This window comes from Carassius auratus, chromosome 19 (assembly GCF_003368295.1).
Source record: "Carassius auratus strain Wakin chromosome 19, ASM336829v1, whole genome shotgun sequence".
NCBI classification, from domain to species: Eukaryota; Metazoa; Chordata; class Actinopteri; order Cypriniformes; family Cyprinidae; genus Carassius; species Carassius auratus.
The window spans coordinates 18,396,225-18,414,825 of record NC_039261.1 but is presented as its reverse complement, the minus strand read 5'-3'; the positions used below and the strand labels follow the sequence as shown (position 1 = coordinate 18,414,825).

Genomic DNA, 18,601 nt, shown 5'->3' with positions numbered 1-18,601 from the left:
GGGGCAGGAAGGGGAAAGTATCAGGTGGTATTTGCATTTGAGGGCGGATGTGATCATGTGAGTTGCTTTTGATCCAAAAGGCTGTGACTTGGTTCATGGGTTTTCTGGGTGATTTGGAGCCCCAGAGGCAGACTGGTGTTGTATGTGTGGGAGAGAGAGGTTTCACGTGTGAATTTCAGTCCTCAAGAGATGCTGACATCGAGCTCAGAATTCCAAGCAAGATGAGATTAGCACTAGATTGTCAGATTGTTTTCCAAAAATCCTTTTGGTTTCATGCGGAAAAGAGTCTGAAAAATACTTGGTTTTAGTAAAATAACTATTTTATCACTATTTTCACTTGTAATTTTGAAAGTCTCTATATACATTTAAAAAATATACTGTACAATAGATTTTTATTGATAAAAAGTTCTAAAAATAGCTAAATATGTGTTGTAAAATACATTTGACAAATTGAAATTATATATATATATATATATATATATTATATATATATATATATATATATATATATATAGAATTTCTATACATTGAATTTATGAATATATATATATAGATAGAGAGAGAGAGAGAGAATTTTTACATTTGTCTGCTGTTATGCCATTTTCATTTATTTATTTGGCAGACCGTCTTTTCCTAATTAAATTGCAAATCAAGATAATACAAGCAGAAGTGATTAATCCAGCTTTGGGAATAATAATAATAATACAAAAAATAATAATACAGTCATTACCATTAATCATTTTTAAAAGTTTCTGAACTAAAAAAAAAAGATTAATGCTAGCATTTTTTGTCTTTGTAATGTCTTCAACCACAATTGATTTATTCGTAAATGTACTGTCTGTGATGTAATTGGTTTTTATGATCTTTAATTATATGAAACACCACTTAACTGAACATGCCAGCCATGGGTAAATCATTAATGTATTTTTAAAATTCTACAAAAATAATAAATAAACCATATGGAAAAGTCACCGCAGTTGTAGATTTACCCTAACCTGTTATTTTAATATCAGTAGTGTGTGTATTTTTGTGCTGGCATATGTGCAGGTTTTGCTGTCTCTCTCCTTCCGTTTTGACTTTGGCTTTTTGTTGTCTTCTCTTTGTTTTCTTTTTCTTTGTATTTTCTTTCTCCCTCTTCTGTCTTCTAAGGGGATTCAGAAGGAACACACACACACATATACTCTATCTGGGTCAGACGGGTCACATCTGAGGCCTGTCAGAGTTGCTGTGTTGTTACACAAGCATATAGCCAGTGTCTGATGTTTGTTTCATGTGTTTTTTAATGATATCTCTTCAGCTCACTCCTGTCGGTACCACCATCTTCACCGGCTTCTCAGGAAACAATGGAGCCACGGACATCGATGACGGGCCGAATGGACAGATCGAATACGCCATTCAGTACAACCCCAATGACCCGGTACTTCATCAGATCAAACAGACCTTCTGCAGTTACACTCAAGTTCTTCATTGTAATTAATGATTAATTTAAAGCAGTGACTTTATGAGTGAACTTTCAAACTGCAATGTTTTATTTAAAATAGTGCAATCTTTCTCTGTCTCTCTGTCTCAGATGTCAAACAGGACCGTGCGTGTTTCTGGGACGCTGTCTGGTAATATTGTTTTGGCAGAGCGGCTGAACTATGAGGACAGAACTCGCTATCTAATTATAGTCCAGGCTAATGTAAGATTATTAACACATAAAATATCCTTCACTATCATACTGTGTTGTTCCTTTACACCTAATACACTTAAGAAGAGTGTTTCAGGGTAAATATAACAACAGCTATAGTGACATGTGGTTGCTTACCACAGAATATAACTTTATAAACTGTGATTGCAATAATGCTCTTACAGTACAAAATAATGTTGCAAGGCCTAAAGCTGAGATAAATATGTGTAGCCACAAAGCTTAAACATTATGAATGTTCATCATGAGAGAAGGGTGAAGAAAAAAAAAATCTTACCATGTAATGCCTGCTTATATACTGAACAAAATTATAAATGCAACACTTTTGATCCCATTTTTTCATGAGCTGAACTCAGAGATATAAGACTTTTTCTATGTACACAAAAGGAATATTTCTCTCAAATATTGTTCACAAATCTGTCTAAATCTGTGTTAGTGAGCACTTCTCCTTTGCAGAGATAATCCATCCACCTCACAGGTGTGGCATACCAAGATGCTGATTGGACAGCATGATTATTGCACAGGTGTGCCTTAGACTGGCCACAATAAAAGGCCACTCTAAAATGTGCAGTTTTATCACACAGCACAATGCCACAAATTCAAAACCTCCAAATGAAAACTCACAAGTTCAAATTTAAATCCATAAACTTGCATATGCAAACTCGCATATACCTTTGATTTTACATGTGAAATTTGTTCAGTTCAAGTTTTGTGAGTTTGAATTTTTTTTATTTTTTTTTATTTGAAGGTTTTTGAGTTTGAATTTGTTCTTGCAACTTTAGGTTTTAGAGTTTTTGAACTTGCATTGGTGAGTGATCTAAATTTGTGAGTTTATGTTCATGAGTTTTTGAAGTTTGAATTTGTACTTGTGAGTTTAAAAGTTTTTTAATATACGTTGGTGAGTTTATTGTTTAAAATTTGAGGGTTGATGTTTTTTTAATTTAAAATTCATGTTGGTAATTTAGTGTTTACAAGTGTTAAGTTTATGTTAGAGGCTTTTTGAGTTCCGGTTTGTGAGATTGCATTTAATGGTTTATGTTTGTGAGTTTATAAGTTTGAATTCATACTTGCAAGTTTACAGTTGAGAGTTACTGAAGTTGCATTTGTGAGTTTATGTGTTTAAATTTGTTTTTGCAAGTATATGTTTGTACGGAGCCCCGCACATGGCATGCAAGAAGTTCGTTAACTCGATTTATAAATTGTGCACACAATTTGCTAATTCGTTCCCTCGATTTGCTAAATCGTGCGCACAATTTAGCAAATTGAGGGAACGCAATAGTAAATCGAGGAAACGCAATAGTAATCGTGTGCACGTTTTAGTACATTGAGGAAATGAATTAGTAAATTGTGTACATGATTTAGCCTACTATTTTTTTTTCATGTTATGTGCGGGGCTCCGTATGTTTGAAAGTTTTTAGGTTTGCAGTTGTGAGTTTTTGCATTTGACTTTGAGGGTGAATAAATTTGTGTTTATGATTACTGTGCATTAAACTTAGAAGTTTGAGAAGTACACCTGCCTTGAAACAACACCTGGAGCCATTGCTATACTTCCATTGTTTTACCATAAACACTGTTTTTGATGTCTTTCATATATTGTATATCACCATAATTATTAACTAGTTTATAGTGCACATCATTGCATGAAGTTCAAACCAACCCTTACAATGTGCATATACTTGTACTAGTAATTGAAAGCTTACTAATCTGATCCATATAAAGAGTGAGTCATTAGCTGTAGGTCATTTAAGATAAAGATGATGCTAAATGACTTCTTACTCTGTAACCTTTCCTGTAGATTGCAAAAAATAACCTTGACTTTTTGGTCAAGTGGTCTGGGCCTGTTAGGTTGCCAGTTTGCACAACGCACTTTTTAAAATTCCAGGCACCTCCCTATATCTGTCACTGAATAACCGTCGTCCTGATTCACTTCCAAATGCATCCCTCCACCCTCACATGAGCTGCATAATCAACTAACTCCAAACCCGTCTAGAACAGCATCCCTATGAGGATGTCCAGACCATGGAGGACATAAGCATGTTTTCTTAGAGCCAAATGGCTCAAATAAATGCTTTACATCAAGGCTGCAACAGTTCTCCTTGAAGAAAATCATTTCAGGATTTCAAAATGAGGGAATGGATTTGTAACTGTGTTTTCTATTTCTTTCTGAAATCTTTTCGAAGAAGAAAATACAGAACAGCAGAGTTGGCTTTGATATTAATAATGCGCGTTTTATGCAGATCTTGGTTGTTGGAATTTGTTAAGTCAATAATTACAGTTTGGAGCATTATATTCAATTATTATTATTATTTCTTTGTACCTGTTGGTCTGGATTCATTGCTATTAAATTTCATCTTTAACATCTGATAGTATTTAATTTTCTGTGTGGAAAAATACAACGTTTCTAAATGGCCTCAAGTTCACAGTATGATATGCAAAAAACATTTTATGCATGTTCATTTAACAGTTTTATAAAACACCTTTTGCTTGTTCTAGCAAAATGTAAATAAAAAAATAAGACTTTTGTGTTTAAATATTTAACAATACATTTAACTATTGTTCTTTTCCCTCATTCTTCTTTTCTCATCATTGTTGTCTCTCTGTATACTGATCTGTGATTGTATCTAAAGGTCTGTATCTATGGTAACATGCCAGCTTTTTTCCAGGACCGGGCTCCGTATCCGGGAACTCGTCGCACGGCAACCACTACTCTAACTCTGGATGTCTCGGATGGAGATGATCTGGGTCCTATGTTCCTCCCATGTGTTCTGGTCAACAACACACAGGACTGTAACCCCATCACATACCGTGTGGCTATTCCTGAGCTCACCGACCCGGTAAGAATTTGCAGAGAACTTCAGAGGACTTTAAATGTTGAATATTCCCTGGATCTCCTACTGGAAAAACAGGTCCAAACCAGGTAGCTGTAAGTGGGTCTAGAACCATATGATGTTTGTGGTTTCTAGCTGGTCCCAGTTGGCTATTTAGAAACAATAAACCATATAAAACCAACTGCCATTTTGAGATTATACCTGGATTTTCAAGTATGGATGACTCAGAGCCTGTTCCTTGCCACAAGCTACAGTCATGATTCTGTATGCACCGTATGGTATAGCTAGGTACAAAGGCAGGAAGTTGTCTCAACTTGACCGAAACACTTCACCTGTGACCCAATGAGCAGAACAGGGTGATCTGAAGCTATGCAGAGGGCAGCCCAGGATAGATGCTTTCTCAGAGCTTTCTTGAGTGCTTGAGAACAAGGTTTGTGCACAAGATTGTGCCTTGAACATTAAAGAAAGAAATAAACTATGCACTGTATGTGCATTAATAATTCAGCCTCGCACAGCAAGGACCACTCACTGACTGTTTGCTATCATTCAAAAGTTTGGGGTATGTAATATATATATTTATATATATATATATATATATATATATATATATATATATATATATATATATATATATATATAACTGTCACCTTTTATCCATTTAATGCATCCTTGATGGATAAAATAATGCTTGCTAATGGTATAAAGTAAAATTATAAATGGTATATGAATGGTGTATGAAAAAATACAGTTCAGCAGTTACATGAGCATTTACTTTTTTTATTTTTATTTAAAGGATCCAATAGTGAAATTTTGGTTGCTTGCAAGACATTTTGATGTCTTCACTGGATGTTGTATGGACAAGCACAAGAAAAGAGTAAAGCTCAGAATTTGTTTCATTGTGTTGTTGGCGTTTTGTTGACCCTTCACCGGTTAAATGTCAGTCCTTTCATAATTCCCATCACATACGTTGCTCTACTGACCTGTGCTTGGCTAAAGAGGAGACTCATAGGGCAGGGGCAGGAAGGCTGAGAATCTGGTACAGATTGAGTGAGATCAGGGACAGGGATTAGAGACCCTCAGGAAAACCACAGGGTTCATCACCCATCAAAGCCAAGATGTGAAGCTTTGATGATATCAGACCCCAGTAGAGGTGAGCTGCGGTGGGCAGACCTCTTAGGAGATGGATCTGTATTGAACCAAACAACATGTAGAAAAAACAGAGAGTCCAGACATACAGCCACGGCTGATCTTTGCTCAGGGGGGACTGCCGTAATTTATGCTAAAAATGTTTTCCACTGCAGATGGCTGCCAATTTCTGCACTGAATAAATGTGCTGCAGATTTGCTTCATTTCGAGCTGTTTTTACTTTCCTTTTTGCATTCTGCTAGCTGCAATTCATGTGTTTTCACAGAGACAATCTATTTTCGCTTTTCTTGCTGTTCTCTGATTATCTCACAAATTATAAAGGATTAGTGTGTGAGGAAATCCATTTCAGAAATTGGGGGACCCCTCCACACACACACAAACACATTTTACAGTGGCTGTGTTTGGAGTAGCATACTACTATTTCTGCAGTAGGCTTATACTATGACTAATCTATATGGACATTTCATCTGTGCAAACATAAAATACAGAAAAAATCTAATCAAATAAATCCAAGTTAAGTTAAATTGGATTTTGAAAAAACAAATAAAAAAGTCTTCAAAGTATCATCAAGGCTGCATTTATTTGATAAAAAATAGCAGTACAAACAAAAAATGTGAAATATTATTACAATTTAAAATAAGTGTTTTGCATTTTAATATTAAAAATGTATCTTTGATGAATGGAAAGTTCTAAATAACAGCATTTGAAATATAAATATTTTGCAAGATTATAAATACTCCTAACATTACTGTCACTTCTGACAAATTTAGTGTCCTTACTGAATAAAAGTATTAACTACTATAATAATAATAATCTTACTGACCGCAAACTTTAGTTATCTTTATTTGTTTGAGATGATAACTCATATCATTAACTAAATTTAACATAATGATAACAGGGTCATGTGACAACAATATAGCATGCTACTATTTTAAATAGTTGAAGTTCTGGGTGGGTGCATTATGAAACTATTTTAAAATTGTATGCTACATTGTAGTCACATTACCTTGCATGTTAAATTGAATTGAGGCTTCTTATACAGAACTGAAAATCCACATGCTTCACATTTTACTGCAGGGATTTTAAGAGTAGTATTTTAATAAGTTATTGTAAACACATCTTTTATAAATGCATAATGCGTATGGTTTCAGATACTATTTTTAAAACAATACTGTGTGTACTGTGCAATATGCAGTAAGCATTACGCTAGTGTTCCTTTCCCAACATAGATTCTCTCTCATTTCCTTTGGCAGGAATAGTGGTAATTAATGAGGTCACATATTTAACAATTAGAGCTGGGATATGGTTCGAGAGTCTTTTTCCTGTCTCTAGGCACAGATTAATCGGCCTAATGCTTGCTGGAGGGGGGATTATGGGTAGTTTTAAACGTCTCAGGTGGTCAAGAATTCTGATTTACTGTGCTCACATATTTAACATGGAAAGTCTGTATTTACGCTGCCATTTTAATGAAGCACTCATCCCAAAGGAGATGCCTCTTATTATCATATCTGTCAGAGGCCATATTTGTCTGCACGAAAAGCACACTCATCTGTAGAGCACAGATTAAAACAATCAAGTGTCCCAAGAGCTTTGCTTTTAACCCAGAGGAAAACATCCCTCACTGGAGGCTCTTTCATAGTTTGAGACTTAATGGAGATCTCAAAGTGTTTTATTTATGTATAGGCTTTGTTTCGAATGTTTCTCCTGAAATTTGGAGAAGTAAAGTAGTAGTATAATTTAAAGGGCTTGAGTTAACAGGAACTAACAACGAACAGCTAAACTAACATTAACATACTGTAACAGATGTGTTGCACATTGTTACTCATGGTGAGTTGAACGCGTGCTATAAGAATGAGAGTCATGTGTTGATGCGGAATAGCATTAAAAAGCATCCAGACTAGGGTGAAACAAATATTATTTATATTGAATTAATTTAGCCAACTCTAATCTTGTTTGCCCCCTTAGTCAGTTATTCTTGTCTTCTTCTTTTTTTTCCAGAGCAAGCTGAACCCTTTGAATGTGACACCTCCCATTCGAGCCATCGACCAGGACAGAAACATCCAGCCACCCTCAGACAGACCGGGAATCATGTACTTCATACTAGTTGGTAGGTACTTTAATTCACACATTTTGCAAGTGTTGAAAAATAGACGCATATATACACAACTGTACTCTTAACCAATATTTCCATACATTTAAAAGAGAAACTCGGTTATTTTTAGGGTTTACAGCAGAATTTTTTTTATCCAATAGCTTAGTATAAATAATAGCATGACTCATATAATAACACAAGTTTCGTGTCTCTCTGTACTGCGTTTCAGGTCAACCTGCCACGTACCCAGAATTCTTCTCGCTCAACAGGAGCACGGCTGAGCTGCGGCTGCTGAAGCCTGTGGACAGAGAGCTGTACCAGCGCTTCAATCTCGTTATTAAGGTCATTATATCATCATCAGGTTATCTTCTACAGATAAGAGAGGTTCATCTCACACCCAGAGGCTCTTACATTTAAGCGTCAATAAGAGTTTCATCATTTTTACAATAGTACTGGTTCAATGGTTCAATGCAAAAGAACACCCGGTGTTAACTGCAGTATATTTCTGGAAATATTTTCTTCATTTTGCAGCAGTAGTATCTGAAATTGAACACAGTCTGTATGTACACACTTTCACTTTGGTTTTGTTTAAAAACCTAGAGAGCTGTCTATTTAGGAAATAATTTAAAGGCTCTGTAGTTGCTTTCTTGATGCAAAAGATGCCATAAAAAAGGGACAAAGCATTAATAATATAAAAAATTATCGCAAGGCAGCATCACATTTTATATAGATAAATATATATCTATATAAAATGTCATTTTATAGAGAATGTGGTTTCACACTGCAATCGTGATGAACTTACAAAAAAGAAGAGAAAGTGAAATGCTCCATAATTGTACTTTATTCAATGCTATATATATATATAGAGAGAGAGAAAACATACATACTGTTCAAAAGTTTGAGCACTTTTATTCAGCAAGAATACATTCAGTTGATCAGAAGTGAAAATATCAACATTTATAATGTTTCAAATGATTTTTATTAAAAAAAGAAAAAAATCTTTATTTTTAAAAATGCATCATGGTTTCCACAACAATATTAAGCAGCAAAATAGTTTTTCTGAAAGATCACATGACACTGAAGCCTGAAGTAATGGCTGCTGAAAATTTGCATCACAGGAATAAATTACATCTTAAAATATATTAAAATGTAAGACATTTGTATTAAATGGTGAAAATATTTTGCAATTTACTGTATTTTTGCCAAATAAATGGAGTGCTGGTGAGACTTTTTTAAAAACATCTTTCCAATAACCATCTTTTGAACAGTAGTGTAGTCGTGTCTAATTAATATACTATTTTACCCAGGTTTTTGAATGAAAAATACTGTTTGTTTGCTTCTTACCACATCATTAGTTTAGCACTAAAATGAATCAATCATTCCGGTTTCCCATTAGCTTTGTGTAAAGAGCGTTATATGCCACACAGTTTCTGCCTATGTAGAGCATCACTTGAGATCCCGTTTCAGTTAGGATGCTGCCTTTGTAGGTGGTAGACAAGCAGGCAAGCAGTTCTCTAGCTTTTAGAATAGAGCTTTGTATATTCAGTTACATTAAACATGCTGTATCTTCTAATTGAGTTGAGCTGGAAGAGAAAGAGCAAGAGAGAGATACTGAAAAAAGAAAGCGATCGCTGATATGAAATTATTCTGCTCTGTCATAGATTTGGGAGGAACAACAGTGTAACAGCAGGGGTAATTTAAATGTTTCCTCTGTGAAACGATGCAAGACTGGGTTTGCTGTTATGATTCCGTTGTTTATAATAACAAAGAACGATACGCTATTCTCAGTTTGCTTCAAGCTTGCTGAAATTTGAGACCAAATAACAAACGAAACATTGCCGCTGTCAACATTGTCAGATGTGCGTATGTGTGCGTGTTTCAATTGTGTGAAGTGTGCTATCGAGTTACTGAGCTGCAGTCTTTCATGGCTCCTTAATGAAATCAGTGATAGACAGAGTTCATAATTGAAATTAAAATAAAATATTCAGAGAGATGTATCCACATACTCCTCTTTAATAAACAAAGACCAATTTGTGCCGTTTTGGGTCCATGAATTTTAACTGCTGGACTTTAATTAATGTATGAGTGAAGATGAATTCAAATCCTTTGATTAATTTGAATTTAATAGAAGAAAAAAAACTTTTTACTTGATTGGCTTGAGACATTACTATGATTTCTTTACACTAGTTTAACTACACTGAATTTTTTTATTTTATTTTAATAAAATGTATATAAAGTTTTATAGAAATTATAAAGAATATTTTGTATACATAATTAAAGAGTGTCAAGCAACTGTCAAGTTTAGGGCAACCTTACGCTTTTCTTTTTAGAGAATTTGAACAGTTTGTTTGTTTGTGAACAGGCCGAGCAGGATAACGGTCACCCTCTTCCTGCATACGCTGACCTGCAGATTGAAATTCTGGATGAGAACAACCAGGCGCCATATTTCCAGCGTTCCTCGTACCAAGGCTTCATCAGTGAGTCTGCCTCGGTTGGCACCACCATCTCAGGGGTTGCCAACCTCACGGCCCCGCTGGGCATCATCGCACTGGACAATGACATAGAAGAGGTGAGATGTTCTCATGAAATGTTCCAGGACAATTTTTAATTGTTGCTTCACTCCTGTCTTGGGAATGCAAAGATGCATAAAATCACAGATGGTTTCAGTCTCTCCATATGTTTTATTTTGTAGCTGCTGCCAGGGGCCACACCAGTAGGTACCAGAGTGATGTGTGCCCTCTTTTCTTTTCTTATCTTTTCTTTTCTTTTGTATTTATAATATACTGGTTCAACAAATGCAGTTTTCTATCCTCCTTTGTTGTGTTTCCTATTAATACATGAGTTGCGACATGATATATTGAATAGTTTGTCTTTTTTTAGCCAGTAGGCTATTATTTGTCACAGTTCTGAGCCATTGTTTGTGTGGCAGATTCTCTCATTCTAAACAGCAATCGATTGCACAAAAATGCGTATTCAAAAAGAGTTAACGGTTATATTTTTCGGTTTTCCTTGAAAAGAGAGACTGTAAATTGTAACCCAATGTTATCATGGCTTATACATATGTAAATATACCAAACATGTCATTAATCGTATAAAAAATACAATTTCACTTCTGTTGTTAAAATGTGCATGCACTTCATTTTTCTCTTTGGATTTATCCATTCGATTTTGACTTTCTCTGGATTTTCAAAGAAGCTGTTGTATTTCTGTAGATGCTCTTGCATGTCAGAGTAAATGAGGTGGTCGAGTGACTCTTTCTTGCGTGTTATGCAACATGAGGAATGCGTGACTGCATGAGGTTTGTTTGGACGGTGTGTCATGCTCATGTTAATGTGTAGTAATTCTGCATTTGACCTCTCAACTCTGTTTGTTTTGTGAAGACTAAAGATCCTCAGTTGAAGATCACTCTGAATGACTACACCTCCATCTTCTCCATCACATCTACTGGCATCACACGCTACATTACTCTACTGAAACCAGTGGACCGAGAGATACAGACCAACTACACCTTAACGGTATGTGACACACAAACATAATGTGCATTCACATTGGCTTGTTTGAAAACCTCCTTTTGAATCACTTGCATGTCATGCCAAAAAAAAAAAGTTTTTAATATATATATATATATATATATATATATATATATATATATATATATATATATATATATATATATATATATATATATATATATATATTAAGAATTAAGCCCTTTTTTAGTATGATTAAATTATTTAAGGACATTTTATGTATTGAAATGCATATTATGTCATTTTTTATCTATATTAGAGAGAAAAGGTCAGTAATTAATATTTAAATCAACCTAAATTAAAGATATTAATGCTATATACAATGAATGAAAATTTGATTTTTTAAGTATAAAATATATGTTTAAATGCATTTTAATATGTATAATATATGCATTTTATTGAGATTTTACTTTGATATGTCAACAAAAATGTCAAAGTTTAAATATTCCCAATCTGTAAATGTATAAAAATGCGATTAGCAAACACTAGTAAAATTATTCTAATGATTAAAAATCATTCATATAATTAAAACATTTCTGCATTAAATTTGTGCCGCCAAAAAAATCTGTTGTAACTATTAAATAAAGACACTATTTGAACTCTCTGGAATACACACTGCGTTTATCTGGAGTCCCTGTCACTCGTGTCTCTTTTCTCATTGAAAATGAATGACTGGTCGCTTCAGTGTCTTCAGTCTTCTGTCCTCTTGAGATTATTTACTACACTTCTGAGACCCTGTGTGAGTCACGATATGCCCTGTGGGACTCCTCTTGGCATGAGGAGCATCTCATTTATTATCAACAGGGAATGTTCTTACTTTAAGATGAATATTTCTGTCTCAAACATCAAGTCTCAGCATGACAACAGTTTGCTGTGATGAACAAAACAAAGCGACTGAAACGATGCTGTTTGTTCAGTATGTGAAGTGTCTCTTCAGGACTCTGTCCATCGATCGGATCTATTGATCTGAGATTTGGGCTCAAGTGTCTCTGATCTTTCCAGAATCTCTCATCTCCAAGGAGCAGTTAAAAAAACAGCTGGATCACAGGAGGAGCATTTGAGCACAGTGTTTTGATCATTGTTTAATCTGAGAGATGGTGTCTTTTTCATGGATTGTTCACTGTAGTGACGTGTCGAGATGACTTTCAATTGGGGGTTTCCGTTTAAGTTTGGGATGAAGTACATTAGGCAAGATGAAGTCTGAATAATTGAAAAATGTTATGTCAGGGTAATGGTGTATATATATATAAGGGATGCAACGGTACGCAAAAATCACGGTTCGGTACATACCTCGGTTTTAAATTCACGGTTCGGTTCATTTTCGGTACAGTAAGGGAAAGAAATGCAAACATTAAACTGCAAGTTGTTTATTACTATACATTTAAAAAAAATACTTTTCAATAAAATATATATAAAATAAAAAAAGAATAAGAAATAAAATACTGCTGCAAAGTTCTCCACATAATAAAATATTCTCAGTCTCAAACCAATATCATATAATAAAATATAATGAAAAATATAAATAAATAACTATGATTACAGTGCAGCATTACCAATCCCAGCTTGTAGGCCTGCTTCACCAGAAGCGTGCCGTGCCTGCTGCTGTAGGTGACAGGTAGACTGCTGACAGACCAGGCTCTTGTCTTCATGACATCAATATCTATACTTCATGTTGAGCATAAATATAAAGCCTACTGATAAAGGACACCGTCAACAGTATTGACTGCAAAGTAGACTAAGTTTGACAGGTGCAATATTTGAAAATCGATAATTATTAATTTATTTTTTAAATTACATTTATATCTGAATTTATGTCAACCTATAGACTTTCAAGCATCAAAGTGTCATGAATTAATATGTATTTGTGTACAAAATGACATATAAACATATTTTCCTATTCTATTTTGCCTGGAAACGCTTCAAACACGCTTGCGTGTCGCGTGAAAAATAGGTGTCGGTTCTATTTCTAGCATGCACGCGTTTTCGGCTCGTCTCACTTAGGCAGTCTGCAAGCTCTAACCTGTTAACATGGAGCCGAATTAAAAACAGACACGCCACGCAGCTGAGATCTCGGATGTTATAAGTGACGTACGAAGAACGGATTTGCGCTGAACGCGGAGACTTCCGCCACTTAATATGTTCGTTTGGAAACACGAAAATGTACTTATAATCCACGCACAAAATATTGTATTCCGTCATTCGCTACACACGTGCACCGTACCGAAAGCACTGTACCAAAACGGTCCGGTATATATATATAAAAGTGTGTTTTAGCCCCAGAACATGATTTTTACAGAGGGACCCCCTCGAAACTAGTTAGGCTAGTTTTTAATAAGCAATTGGAATGGGGTTTCATTGTGAAAACCTGGCAACTCTGATATTTCTTCTTGAACCTGAAAAGCCAGAGTTTGCTCTAACTAAACTCAAAACTTAAATGTGTAGCCATTTAAAGCAGGATTATGACATAGGCCTCTGGCTTTTGCCAGTCATGCTTTAGAATTTTGGGAGGGTCATTCACATTGCCTTCACTTGGACACGCCCCTGCTGACAGCGAGATTGCGATGATTTAGGATCTGATAATCAGCATTAATCCTTTAGAAAGGCTTAACAATAGTCTGCTTATCAGCACAAAACAGAGGCCCAATCACATTCAATATGTTTTCTTTTATAAAGAACAAACAGACTGCAACAAGAACATGACAGGAAATTAGCTGTGGAGTTATTAGTCCTGGAGGGAGACCAACATTATCAAAGTCCACATCCCTGCAGTCTGATTTTAATGCTAAATTTCACCCAAAAGTCTAATTCTGTTATCATTTACTCATCTCATTTTGTCAAAAACCAATATGATTTTTTTTTTTTTTTATCTGTTCCCTTTCAGTGAACATCTCTAATGAGAGCCATTTCTTCTTAGAGTGAAGAACATTTTAACAATTTATAATCTAAGGAACATTTTTCCAATTTAAAGAACATTCTGTGTAATGGAAAGGTTCCATGCTTTTTAAAGGTTCTTCATGGACCTGTAGATGCCACTGAAGAAGAGTATGGAATGCAAAAGAAGATGTTTAGCAGAATGATCAAGCAGGTGTCCTCCATAAACTGAAACTGAATGATGACCAAGGGCTCTTGAGCTCCAAAAAACTGAAGTAAAAGGTGACAAAACCTGGCTGAACTGAGTCTGGTTTTGGAGTGAGGGGGAATTGCTCATGCAGTGTGTTCTTTTTGGCTCTGAGCAGTCACATCATTCACACGCGGCCTGTCTCAGGGGTTCAGCTGGACAGTTGATCCTCTGACAGGCCAAAGTTTGAATTCCCATCACAATTCTCCTGCCTCTCTTTAACTGAAAAACACCTTTTCCCCTCATCCTCTGATCCTCCCTATCTCTCTCAGAACAACCAGCTGCAACCACAAAACAAAACTTAGATCTCTTTAATGTCTCAGTCGTTTCTTCTCAACAACAAAGACATTAAATGGAGAGCAAATGGACACTGATGCTTAAGTCTCCTGCTTGTCAGTAATCTCACATGTTTCTCCTCTTGAGTTTCAGAAGAGATCTTAAATGAAACACAAGCTAGACTTCCTTGAAGTCTCCTGAGCTACTTCCTTTGGGAGTTTCTAATATGTGGGTTTTTCTGAGCACATGTTTTTTAGCCTTGCTTTTTTGTTTATTCAATTTGGTACTTTCATTGCCTATTCAAAATCCATTACGGCCAGGCACACGGAGGGGAGACTGGATAAAAATGCTCTTTAAATGACAGAAACAGGGCTGCAATTTTCTCAGGCAGATGCTGAGATGTGTTTTGTGGTGGAAGTTATTGTAAGGTAAAAAGTGAAGTTTTTGATCACTATGAGATCCGATGACACTCTTTCATGCTGTCTTGGACTTGCACTTTGTTCTGTCTCTTCAATTTCTCTTTTTATTGCTGTACCTTAATATGCCTTTTGACTGTGTTTGATTGAATATGTGCAGCTTTGAGACTAGTAGTCTGAAATACTCTCACATCGTTTTCAAAGGCATTGTGGGACAGATAGACAGCTGAAGAGCTTACAGTAGAGCTGAACATACCAGGGTTACAACAGTTAACTAAAACTAAAATCATAAAAATATAATAATAATGAAATTAATAACAATAAAAATACTTTGGCTAGTTGAGAAGGCAGCATTTGTCCTTTTCATTTAACTTTATGTACTAAAATAGCTAAAACTAACTGAAATAAATTAATAATAACAATATAGACATGTTAAGGGGATGGTTAACCCAAAAATGATAAGTGAAAAATAGAAAAATATCCATGTTTCAAACATAATAAAGACTTTTCTCTTACTTCCGTTATCTGTCAAATGCAGAAACCGTTCCAGCGGATATAACAGCACGTATTTGTTTGTTTATAGGAGCAAAGGAAGTCAAGTTTCTTTACTTTAGCAAAGGAAATCTTCTTGGCTTATATTGAAATCCTCCGACAATTTTATTTGCAAATTCTCAGTTTTTACGTCTAATTCATGATCGGTGGTTTTTTTATTATTATTTTTTTTTTCTCCACATTCGTCACTAATCATGCAACACCAACGTCTTACGTCATCCGTCAAAAAAAAAAAGAAAAATAAATTGTTTATTACGTTTGAAATATGTATATTTTTCTTACAAGAATGCATGGATTCACCACAGAAGCCATTTAATAAATAATAATAAAAAATGTTGTAGTTGATGATAGTGATGATAATAATGATGTTTTTGTTGTCGTTGTTATTATTACTATATTATCAACATCATCAACATCCTTTTTTTGTCTTTATTATTATTTAAACCTTGTTTAAACATTCCGTTATAGTGTGTTTTTATTGATCATATCAGTGGAAATAGATGGCATAAGCATTATTTTTCATTTTAATTTGTATTTAAAAATGAATTTCATAATTTTGCTATTCCAAAAGAAAAGTCCTCCCTCTGCCTGAACTGAAAATGCATATTTCAGCTATACTATAGTAGACACCAAGCAGCTGAAAGATCTCCAAGAATCAGCTTCCAACACTCCTTAAGGTCAAACCCAGCAAGTGGTCAGTAACAGCGAGTGTCTAATAACGGCACACTCGAGCGTTCAGCCTGCCTAGGGCTAATGAAAGTCCACTTGGATATAGACCAAACCACTCTTGAGATTCCACTGGCCTGGAGCTGTTCTCCAATGCAGTGTTTACGTATGCAAAGCTCTCCTCTCCTGCTCAAACTGAGAAACCGCTGGGCTTTGATCCACATTTACTGCCATGATTCTCTGGGGGAAAAGCTCATGGAAATGCAAGCGAGGAACAACAGAGTAACCTACAGCTGCTAGCTCAGCACTTTGAGTGCCTTTGAAAGGAGTGCAGTGGGAGACTTTGGACAAATGTTTGCTGTGGCAGTTTTAGCCGATAACATTTGTAAGCTGTCCTATAATACTGAGAATTTGTTGTATGAAGTGCCCACATGCTGTGCTATACGTCAGATGCAGATCGAATCAAATCAAAACAGCAGAACTATTCTAAATTAATACGAAGAAACAAAAATCTAGATTTCCAGTAAAACTGCAAAAAAAAATATACGAATAAATCCTGAAGTTACTGTATAAAGTAAAATTATACTTAATGTAATTATATTAATTATGTAATATTTTATATTGAAAACAAAAATTTAATAGTAGTTATATATGACACAAACACACATTTTAATAATTTATAAGTTGTTATATATAGATTTAGTTTTGTATATATTAATGCTGTCAGTTAATCACATACAAAATAAAAAATAAATATATATATATATATATATATATATATATATATATATATATATATATATATATATATATAAAAGTATATTTACATTTTTACATGTGATTTAATCAATTTGGTAGTGCAGATAGATAGATAGATAGATAGATAGATAGATAGATAGATAGATAGATAGATGTTCAAAAATAATCGTGTTGTGTAATGCTTTTGAAATTCTTTATTTATTATTTATTATCCCCCCCCCCCCCCCCCCCCCCCAAAGCTGGTGGCATCTGATGGCGTTCAGCAGAGCAGACCGGTGACGGTGGACATCCTGGTCATCGATGCGAATGACAACACACCCACTTTCAGTCAGGTGTCCTACAGTGTGGAGATCTTCACTAACATGCTGCCCGGACAGACCGTCCTGCAGGTGAGGACACAGCACTAAAGCTCAGAAACACTCACTTTACTCACCAAGAGCCTTTTATGAATCATTTATTCATAGCGGAGTGTTTGTTGAGAACTCTAAATGTGATTTGGAGTGTGAAATGAACTCGGCACTATGTTTGTTTCATTAATAACTGAAGATTCTAGTCAAATTACTGAATGTGACTCAACAGCTTGTGGGATATTTAAAAAAGAATAATAATTCTGATGAAATATGTGAAAAATGCATTGAAAAGTGAAGCAAACAGTCATTCAGCTAAATGAACACAAAGAGAGCAGGCAATAAAGCAACTTTTTAAAGAGGAACCAGATCATATGAACCGCAGCTAATGAACTGCAGTGAGTCATACTGTGATCTGTTTACATCTTTAACCAGACTTACTGAACTCCATTCAAATGCCTAAATATCATTTTGCTCCCCAGGGTGTCTTGTGAATAATTTGTATATATTGTTACGTTTACTTTTCAGTTGTTGTGTTCCAATGTTGAGAAATAGCTTGCTTCTAAAATGGTCGAAAGTGTCTAATTTAACTGCATGTTTCAGCTGTCCCAGTGCTTTCAACAATGCAGCATTTCCAGTAACAAACTACTTTTTCGACAACAACAAAAAAGTAGCATGGGGAAAAAGATTAATTCGGTCTTTGCATATTTTTATTGTGAAATATTTCATGATTTAAGTGCTGCTCTCCATCAGTATCTTTCCACATAATTGTCTTTTTTAATTTTAGTTTTATCAGTTGTATATTAGTGTAAGCTGAAGGTATACATCCGTGAATATAGTATTCCCCAGTTAATAGTTTGACTTTATTTAGCTTTTCAGCTTGTTATGTAGCTAACTATGTTTTTAGCTCCAGCCAAGCTTTTTTAAGTAAGTAGCTTTTCTATAATTAAATTGCTTTAAATTATTCAGTTTCAAAGTAGCTTTCCCAACACTGATTTGTTCTGGTGACCTGTCCATCTGTCGCTCTCATTCTGTCTCTTCCATTTGCAACATTTTGTGAATGACAAATACATCTAGGTACATCAGTACATTGAAGATCAGTTCAACAACTTTATTAGCTTGATCTATAAACATAATGCAGCTTATTCTGCAATTCTAAGATTGTGTATTCGGTCATAAAACAC

The 18,601-nt window shown here is 34.9% G+C and overlaps 1 pseudogene; it reads left to right on the top strand.

The window, feature by feature from the left end:
• Positions 1-18,601, top strand: part of LOC113120190 (protocadherin-15-like) — a 95,726-nt pseudogene that overhangs the window by 47,176 nt on the left and 29,949 nt on the right.